The sequence below is a fragment of the Carcharodon carcharias genome, chromosome 7 (genome assembly GCF_017639515.1).
Source record: "Carcharodon carcharias isolate sCarCar2 chromosome 7, sCarCar2.pri, whole genome shotgun sequence".
In the NCBI taxonomy this organism is placed as follows: domain Eukaryota; kingdom Metazoa; phylum Chordata; class Chondrichthyes; order Lamniformes; family Lamnidae; genus Carcharodon; species Carcharodon carcharias.
The window spans coordinates 107684514-107695333 of NC_054473.1; the positions used below are offsets into that span (position 1 = coordinate 107684514).

At 44.7% G+C, this 10820-nt stretch overlaps 1 long non-coding RNA gene across 2 annotated transcripts in view; it reads left to right on the forward strand.

Moving 5' to 3' along the window:
• LOC121280536 overlaps window positions 1-10618 on the forward strand; it is a 31527-nt gene extending 20909 nt beyond the window's left edge. For both annotated transcript variants that reach the window (XR_005943633.1, XR_005943632.1), the window contains one exon: window positions 8715-10618. This is a non-coding gene — a long non-coding RNA (uncharacterized LOC121280536). The remainder of the gene's footprint in view (window positions 1-8714) is intronic.
• Window positions 10619-10820: the final 202 nt, after the last annotated feature.

The following is a 10820-nucleotide window of genomic DNA, read 5'->3' on the forward strand; positions in this document are numbered from 1 at the left end:
TCCAGTCCTCTGGCGCTCCCGTGAATTGTGCTGACATTTTGCCTGCAGAACAGAGAAGTGCATTTATTGGGGCTGCTCACTCATGTACTCTGCACATGCACACAGCACCCCAACCACAGTGGCCCATCTGAGGCCTCCAGTGGCTCCTATGCACACTACTGGTGATCAGTCCCCAGATGATAGCACGGCTGGTCCCAACCCCCTCCCCCAACCGCCACCTTGGACACATTCGGCGTCCATCACTTTGAATAGCACACGGGTCTTAGCGCCCACGGCAAGGAGGCGCAACCTGGTGTGGCACCAATACCAGCAGATGGCACTTCGCCAAAACACCTTGCACCATCTCATTACCATCAATATGACATGTGTTGGAGTTCTGAGTGTGTCTAGCGGCCTCCCCTCAACCACTAAGGCTGATGTAAGTATGGTCAGTACCTATTTGCCCACCCAGCGTGTGACAGATGCCCTATGCAGTAATGACAGCAAGACATAGCTCAAAGGCTAAGGCTGCTTTCTGGGTCAACTGGCCAAGACCGACATGGTACTCACCCAGCCAAAGCACAGCAAATCATTGAATTTTTTTTGGCACTGGATGCCAGTGTGCTGCACATCATCATGGGGACTGACAGCGTCACCCACCTCCTCCCAAGCTTGGCTGGTGACATGGGGGGCCCTCCTCCTCCCATCCTCCAGATACAGCAGGTGCCGACAGATGGATACCTCTTGGAGGAGGACAGTAAGGCATGCATCAGATAATCGTGGGACATAGCTGGCCTCTCCTGCAGCCTGTCCCCCTCCTCCTGCTCATGCTCTTGTGCATGCAGACCTCCCTCCCTCTCTCCACGAGTGGCCATGGTGCACTGCCTCAAGCAGGCTGCCTGGCCACTCTTTATATTGCCTGCCCCCGCGACTATGTTCCCATTCTCCACGGGAGTCGCTAACCCACTGGGCGGGCCTTATTTGGCCAGCCCCCGGAAAATGGTGGTGCGGCCCGTTTCGGCAGCGGCAATCAGCTGCCCGCCCGACGAATGCAAAGTTCTGCCCTCCAGCTGCATTCTGAGCTTTTCCAGCTCCAATTTGACTAGAGGAAGGGATTTGGTGTCAGGGTTTAACTGCTCATCTACCTGTTCTGGTTGATAAGTGGGGCCAAATACTTGACCAGAAACTGGAATAGCTCACTTCTTTTTACCTTACTGAATATTTTAACTTGTACCTCCCTAGCTTCGCCTTTCAGTTGTTCTGTGCTTAGGGATATTAACGTTTTGCAGTTTAAGTCTCCTTGCTTTAATAACATCTATGCATCAAAATTTGCCATTTTTTTAATGTTAGGGGAAGGGAATTTGCAGAGGTCATTTAATTGTGGTTTACAGATTGTTTCAGCCACTGAACTTTCCCTCTTGGCTTCCAATTGATTCCCTTTGTATTAGGTTCTGCCCGTTTCTTAAATTTGGAATTTGGTCAAATTTTTGGTCAGATTTTAGCTTGCTTGTAATGGGTCTATCCTGGACCAGAGCTCTAATTTCTGTTACGGACAAGAGAGAAGTAAACTGAACTTCTTTGTCCTCTCACCATCTGTCTGTAAGCAGAGGTGTTTTTGAATTATTTTTGAAGTAGGCTGTGGCACGTTCCCCCATACGCTCAGTTTGTGTGATCCAATTTTGTAAGTAACAAGCAGCAAACTCTTTTTATGATTAACTCAGAAGGTTAGTTTATTCCACATTCAAACACAGAGTGACAGTGGGGGATGTTCATAAACACAAACACACGCACACACAAATACACAAACACACAGTAAGGGGGGAATAGAAAAGCGGGAGTTTTTACAACTATGGATAACAACAGTAAAAGTACCACAGAGAGGAATATTAGTTCACGTGATGTCCAGAGTCCAGAAAGTCAAAGCCTAGAGGGTGTTTCCTTCATGGCAGAGTTCAGTTCAGATGAGTTCAAGTTGGAGAAAGCAGTGTAAAAATCCTTGAAAGCAAATGAGGATGCAGCACGATGAGGTTTCTTTATATAGACTGACAGGCAGATGACGGTCAGATGCTTTTAAAAATCAAACAGGCTTCGAGAGATGGTGGCCGGCTGCTTGGTTAGCCAGGAGACTTGCTGTTGCCCTTTTCTGGTTGGAGGTAGTCAGCAGGCTGATCTGTGATTCTAAAAATGTGTTGGCCAGGGGCTGCAGCTGAATTGCTGATACAGGCAAAAGCAACTTTTGATCTGAAGTAACCTGAGTCCAGTTACTGGCCTGAGCAACTTTTGAAACCTGACTCCAGTCACTGGTCTCAGCTGGCTGGAACCAGTTTTAAAGTAGCTGAGTGTCTTGAAGGCAAAGGAAATGTGATGAGTCCTTATTTAGAAAAGGAAGAATGAGGTGAAATTGCAGGTCTTGGAAAAAAGCCAATGAGAATGTGCCACAGATCAGGCAAGCAGGCCTAAACCAACAGGAAAGAGACAGCACAGCTTGAAGAGATGAGATTCAGTATAATAGCGGGAGGATTTCGGGCGTGGGGCAGTGAGATTCCGGAGACCAACCATCACAGAAGCAGAAGAACCTACGTCAGCAACGTAGAGACGCAAGAGAGAGAGAACGGAATGAACGCCTGGCCAGTGTCAGCTCTCCTTTTCGGGTATTAGCTTTTATATTCTGTGACCACTCAGGGAGTGTCAGAGAAATCTAGTGGGTGTGCGTTTAGATCCTAGTTTTGGGTATAAAACTGTATAACCTGCCGTAAACTGTATGTCTATATTTGACCAGATGTATATGCTATATGTAGATGATCTAACGACGTGAATAAAGCGAGTTTAGAGTTAAGAGAGAATTGACTCTTCTCCTCTTTGTACTAAGCCAATAACTGTTACCGGTGACCTCCGGCAACATATTTGGCGTCTCTGGGTGGGCTCGAGGATAAATCTCTCCGTTGAGTCAGCGGGAGACTCAAGCCAAACCAAGTTGGCAAAGTACACAGAGAACAGGAGTTTGGGTTAATTCAAAACTGTTAATATAAGATGATGAATCAGAGGGAATCTCCAAGCCCCGGGGGTTTGGGCTGTTTTGACTAGAAGGCACTCCTTCAAAAATACGTAATAGGGAAGTAGCCGCAATATGGGGAGTATGCGGGTCACATTGGTGACAAGGGAAAACCCGCTGGAGAAGTGCTTTGGAGAATTGTGCAAAGATGTCAGATAAGAAATTTTAAAAGATACAGAAGTCAGTAGCGATTGGATGTTTATTTGAGGAATGGATAGAATGCCGACGGCAGGCTAGGAGAAAGCGAGACAAACTAGAGGAAGAGAATAAGAAACTCCGTGAGGAAATAGCCCGCCTCAGTGAGAAGGTAACTGATTTAAAGGGACAGCGAAGTGCGGATTTGATGCACATGAACCAATATCAGTTACAATGCGAAAAATTGGCAATGAAAAGAGTAAGAGAGAGGGAGAAGCCCAAGCAGCTAAAGTCGAGGTGGAGGGATGGAAACAGCAATGTAGTGATTTAAAAACTGCTATGATGTGATTCACAGAGCAGCTCAGGAAAAGAGGATCAGTACTGGTGATCACACAAAGTGTCAGAAACTGATAGTGAAGCTGCAAGATCAGCTAGCCGCACAGAGGGGCATACTGAGTGTTTCTGCACCCGGAAGAGGTGAAGAAAATGGACGAGGGGATATAGATTGGGATGATTTAGCAGACGGGGCAGATAGATACAGCAACGGTGACGAGGAACCTCCACCAGAGGATCCACCACCGGCATATATTCCAGAGCCGGATAAACCGTCTGCCCCTTGTAACTACTAGAGCACAAGCAGGGGCAGATGGCCAGGGGCCAGCCGGCCTGAATATGACATATTCCACCCCATTTGGGGTACAAGAACTGAGGGATATTGTGAAAGATATAGGGACGTGTGCACCCGGAGATGATCCTAGGGAGTTGTTCCTAGTGGTCAGGCAACAGAGAGGTGTACACGGTTTAGACGATGCTGAGGAAAGAAAATTAATCCTAATGTGCCTACACCCACATATACACTCTGCCCTGCCAGAGGAGCAAAAACTTGGTAAAGGCACAAATGAGGCCTTAAAGAACCAGGTATTATCTGTCATGGGCGATAACAGAGGGGACCCAGCGGAGGCGCTGATGAAACACTATCAAATAAAAGGTGAACACCCCACCGCATTTTTGGCTTGCATTTGGGCGGTGTTTCAAGGGATCTATGGCACAGGCCTAGATAAGGATAATTTACAGCCAGAGGTTAGGAACAGCTAGTGTCGCATGGCAATGAGGAGTTGAGGAAAGCATTAGATCAGTTTGATCCCACTGATGACACACTTACAGAGCCCTGGATAATTAGCAAGATGGTTAGAGAATGGGAAAGGGAAACATCAAAACTATCCAAGACATCCAGGGACAGAGCAATGCCTGTTAAGAATCAGGCGACAACCTGGAGAAATGAAGGGATGGAATCCCCTCCAGCTTATCAGACAGTGGGTAGAGGTAGAGGAAAAGGAAACTTCTCGAGAACGGGGAGAACTCAGGGCGAGGTGTCCAGGTGCTATAACAAGAGGGACACTTCGCAAGGGACTGCCCAAACTCGAGACGAGAGAATGCAGGTCGGGGAGGAAACCAGAGCCTACCAGTGGAAGGGCCGAATAGACCAAGTCCTCAGTGTGAAATGATAGAAATACCGCTGAGTTCCGGGTTGTACCCCGAACTGCAAGGTCTCAGGCCTCTCCGTTATGGGTGTGTGATACGCGGGGGATGACATGGGGAGACACCTAGTGAATGGAAGGGTTGGAGGCCACCCTATTCCATTCCTTTGGGACACACGGGGATCCCGCACCACCATTAACACCACTCAGATCAATGACATAGATTGGAAAATTCAAAACAAAATTATTCTATGTGGATTCACAGGGCATTCACAAGTAGGATATGTGAGTGTACTGTTGGCAGTCGGTGTGGGAGACATATTGATAGAGCATTCAGTGGTCCTCATCAAATTAAGCAGAGAACAAGAACATATATTACGGAGTGACAATATGGCCAAAGCAGGACTCTGCTTTGACCCCGTTAATTGTATGATTTGGCAAATGCCTTTGGGGATGGGCAGTATAAATCACACACTCGTCCCAGTAGTGGAATATCAGGATAGGATATGCACGATTGGGGAAATGTGGATAGAATCAGGAGAAATGAGTGACGATCGTGAAGTACAGCAAATTATCGCACAAAACTCAATAGTATTTGCCTGTCATAAACATGATTGTGGGAAAATGACCGGGAGTGTGTGAATACAAGGTCCAGACCCTAAACCACAAAAGCAGTACAGTTTCCCAAAACAAGCTGAAGAAGAGATAGAGAAGATGATAGAGTCTGCAGCAGCAAGGGATAGATATTAAGACCAATAGCTTCTACTAATAACGCACCTATTTGGCCGGTGAGGAAACTCGACGGGAGCTTGCAACTAATGATAGACTACAGAAAATTAAATAAAGTCTTCCCGTTAACAGCCCCTACTGTAGCAACTAGCCCAGAGACAGTAGTTCGACAAAATGAGGATGTACAGTGGTTTATGGTTTTGGACATAAGTAACGGATTTTGGTCTATTCCACTGGAGAAAGAATGTAAATATAAATTCACGTTTACTTTCCAAGGACAGCAATATACATGGTCCGCCCTGCCGCAGGGATTTCACAATTCTCCGCCCATATTTCACCAACGGCTGAGGGAAGGGTTAAAAGGATTCTCGAGGCCTGAATGTCTAGTGCAGTATGTAGACGATTTACTCCTACAAACGGAAACCAAAAAGGAACATTATCAACTGCTAAGTGAATTACTGCAGTTGTTACATGACTTGGGATTAAAGATTAACCCTAAAAAAGCACAGATCATGAAAAAAAAAGTTACTTACTTGGGAATGATTCTGACACCAGGGAAGAGAGACATTGACAAGCGAAGGATAAAGACAGTTAGCAGACTCCCTGTTCTGCAGGATATAAAAGGGTTAAGGTCCTTTTTGGGTTTGGTGGGATATTGCAGGGACCACATTGGTGGATTCGCCACAAAAGCGGCCCCACTATATGGAATTATTAAAACAGAATGTGGCCTGGGAGTGGAAAACAGAGCGCAACCAGGCCGTGCCCGCTCTAAAGCAAGCACTAGTTGCAGCACCTGCTCTGAAAACCCCAAATCCAACTGAACCATTTTTATTGGAGGTGGCTACCACAGACACCACCCTTTCAGCAGTTCTATTACAGGAGACACACGGGAAATTACAACCAGTAGCGTACACCTCACGTATGCTCTTATCAGTAGAGCAGGGGTTTACGATATGCGAAAAACACTTGCTAGCTGTCTTTTGGGCAGTGCAGCATTTTACCTATATAGTGGGACCAAACCCACTTACAATATTAACAGAACACACCCCAGTACAGTTACTGTTAGACGGAAGGAGTAAGGATGGTTCAGTTAGCCAAAATAGAATCACTAGATGGACATTGTTGCTGTAAGGGAGAAATATAACCGTAAAGGGGGTAAAAACCACCACTATGTTAGTAGACAACTTCGTTTATCAGGGAGAAAAACGTGAGTGTCAATTGATGATAGGAAATGACTCCAAGGGCCCATTTGTATCAAAGGAAAAGGGGAGGGAGTAAGACGGGGCCTAAAAGTAGAAAAACAAAGGAAACAGGAAAGGAAGAACCCTATTTTAAAATTTTTGTGGATGGTTCTTCATCAGTACAGGATGGGGAAAGGAGAACTGGCTGTGGGATATACATGGAGGATGAACACGGACAGGAAAGATTTAGTGAGGCTTTGAAATTCCTAAAACCATGGGTGCGCAGGCAGCAGAACTAGCAGCCGTCGTATATGTGGTTGGTCACCTGGAATACTTTCCGCCTAGATCAGTCATATATTCTGATAGCATGTATGTCTGTAATAGCCTCACAGAACATTTGCCCCTGTGGGAAGCAAGAGGATTTGTCTCAGCGAATGGAAGGCCCCTTCCTTCGTCCCCGTTATTACGATACATATTTGAAGAAGCACAGGGGAAAGGATTTGGAGTCACAAAAGTGAAAGCTCATTCACAACTATCTCCCGAAGGGAACAGAAAAGCTGATGAACTAGTCAAAAGAGGTGCTGTAAGCGGATAGGAATGGCAGCCACCGATGGGGAAATCAGGGGCCAGAAAGAGAAGCAGGTCAAAGTAATGGATTTAACAGAGGAGCAAAAGAAAGACGGCGAATTGAAAAAACTAATAGAAGGAGCAGAGTCAGACACATATAAAAGGCACGAGGGGGTCTATATTCAAGATGGAATTGTTTTATGTGAGGGAAAATTTGTGGTGCCAGAGGGGGGACAAAACCAAATTATCCACTAGTACCATGACTTATGGAGACACAAAGGGACGGAGAGCACCCTGGATAAGAGAAAGAAGGTGTGCTGGTGGCCTGGAATGAAAGGTGACGTGGAACACTATGTCAAGAATTGTTTGATCTGTGCACAACACAACTCTGATAGAAATGTTAAGAAAGGGGCCCTCCGACATACTAGACCAGTAGAAGGGCCTTGGACTAATTCACAGATAGACTATGTAGGACCCCTTCCCCCCACTCCAGGAGGATACAAGTACATTCTAGTAATAGAGGATAGCTTCACTAGATGGGTAGAAGCTTTTCCAACCAGAACAAACATAGCCAAAATTACTGCGAAAATTCTATTAGAGAAGGTGTCTACCCATTGGAGTTTACCCCGAAGCATAGGATCGGATTAGGGATTTTATAGCCCAAGTAATGCAAGATGATATGACCTTTTTTGGGATCAGACAGAGATTCCACATACGCTATGGACCACAGTCTAGTGGAATTGTGGAAAGAATGAATCGGACATTGATAGCTAAAATGGTGCAGCAACACAAGACAACCTGGCAGGTTGTTCTGCCCTATGTGTTGATGATAATCAGGAATACCGTGGCTTCATCAACAGGCTACACTCCTTATAAACTCATTACAGCAAGGGACATGAGGGGAATGGAGGGGTTGGTAGGTTTGGATTTATCCGAACCCAAGGTAGACCACATTATATCAGAAAAATGGGTACAACAGCTAGTAGAAACAGGAAAAGAAGCAAATTATGTAGCTGCACACCGACGGGGAAAGAAGAAACAGCAAAACAAGGCAAAAGCCAGCCCGATAGAGTTGAGCCCCGGACAAAGAGTAATGATTAGAATGTATCAACCCACCTCATTCTTGAGTCCAAAGTTTGCTGGCCCCTATGAGATAGTAGATAAAGCTAGCCCATCTGTATACAAGATATTAATGACCAGATAAGAGTGGCGGGTATCACATTATTTAGCTAAAGTTAGTGGGAGAAAAACAAGATAATCACCATTGGCATGTGCTGCTTGATGCTAATGATGTTCTGAATCCCGAAGGTCAGGGAGATCAAGAAAGGACCAGCTACAGATCAGAGAGGAGGTGATTGAAAACAAACTTGATACTGTCTGTTCACATGCAGAGGCAAATCCAGGAAAAGAAAACAAAAGAAAAATAAAACAAAGAGGGGGAATAAGTGAGTTAGGAGAAACGGACGGTTAGAATCTGAAACAAATTGGAAACAGGATATGGACAGTCTGGCTCAGTACATGGAGAGACTGGACTTAAAAAAGTACTCAAAAGAAACTGTAAATAAAAGCAGAAATTACACTTGTTCATTACAGGTCCGGCCTAAAATGAAGGGGGTAATGCATTTTGTTGCTATCGGATTGACCATCATCAGAACTGCAGTTGAACCTGCCTAGTAGCCGTCATAACGAATGAATGTGCCTGGAGCAGTGTCTACGGAAGAGGGATATCCCGAGACCAGGATCAACTTTGCTCTGCAGAATAAGACAGTCCGAACCAACAAAGAAAAAAGAGAGGACTTAAATTTGTATTATACAGGAATGGATGGGTTAACGTGCGCAGGAAAATCTTTGGGTATACCGAAGGGAACAGGAGTACAGTTTTCATGCAACAAAGTTCTAGAGATGACATTGTCAGTAATCCCAGAGGAAAAAATTATTAGTCAATTTGTGGGTCCATTTATTGAGTGACCATCGGGGAGCGACGGTCGAGGTAAAATTATGGTCCATTGGGACCACACCTATGTGAATATTGACTGGGGTAGCAACTCATACCAGAGATCTCCATTCTGCCTGTTAACAGCCAGTCCTTTTTACAATACGCCCTTGTGGGACCAACATATTACATAGCTACAGCGGCTACAAACTATAGCAAAGGATGGAAACAGTGCCCTCTAGAAGGACACAATGTGGCCATTAACAATGTGACCTTAGACCTGGTTATCAGTGGACAAGTTCTGCCTAAGCCAATAATGAGGATGGTAATAAATGAAAACCTTACAGTCCAACGTACCAATATAGACCAAGATCTGTAGAAATCCGTTCCTACGGAACTGCCACCTATTCTGCACCTGACTGCGGATTGGACACAAATAGCGGAGAAAGCCAATGAGATAATTCATCAATGGACTAAACATACTAAAATAATTAGAACTCATGCTGATAAAGCAGAGGAACTGCTACGGGACCCCAAGTTCTGGGTTAAGTTTTGGAATTGGGGATCTAATGTTCAAATACATCCATGGGTCAGGATTTTATCACTTGCTGCTGTACTTGTGATGATATGTGCTTTAATGCTTGTCGTATTCAACATATATCAGCTTAGAAGGTGGAAAATTGAAATTTTGCACCGATTGAATGTTAGTGCTATAATGAAACAGAAGAAACGATTATCAGTATAAGGATACTGTGTGAAGAATATTTTATATACACTTCTCTTTTATATTTTTATATAACCATATATCACGGATGTTATATGTCCATTGGGGTACAATGACAACCTCAGGAGTGGTACACTGAAAAGGAGAATAATGATCCTAAGATAAGTATCTTTGGATCAGAAGGGGGGAGATGTTGGCCAGGGGCTGCAGCTGAATTGCTGACACAAGCAAAAGCAACTTTTGATCTGAAGTAACCTGAGTCCAGTTACTGGCCTGAGCAACTTTTGAAACCTGACTCCAGTCACTGGTCTCATCTGGCTGGAACCGGTTTTAAAGTAGCTGAGTGTCTTGAAGACAAAGGAAATGTGATGAGTCCTTATTTAGAAAAGGAAGAATGAGGTGATATTGCAGGTCTTGGAACAGAGCCAATGAGAATGTGCCACAGATCAGGCAAGCAGGCCTAAACCAATGGGAAAGAGATAGCACAGCTTGAAGAGATGAGATTCAGTATAATAGTGGGAGGTTTTCGGGCATGGGGCAGCAAGACTCCGGAGACCAACCATCACAGAAGCAAAAGAACCTACATCAGCAATGTAGAGACACAAGAGAGAGAGAACGGAATGAATGCCTGGCCAGTGTCAGCTCTCCTTTTCGGGTATTAGCTTTTATATTCTGTGACCACTCAGGGAGTGTCAGAGAAACCTAGTGGGTGTGCATTTAGATCCTAGTTTTGGGTATAAAACTGTATAACCTATTGTAAACTGCATGTCTATATTTGACCAGATGTATAAACCAAATGTAGATGATCTAAAGACGTGAATAAAGCGATTTTAGAATTAAGAGAGAATTGACTCTTCTCTTTGTACTAAGCCAATAACCATTACTGGTGACCTCTGGCAACAAATGTAATATTAAAACTGTATGAGAGGCTAGAAGTATGGGGTTAATATGATGTGGCTCAGTAATGTGTTAATAGCAGTTTCTGTGCTTCTGGCCAAAATCCATCATTTCGCTTAGGAATGAAATGGTGGTGGTTAACAGT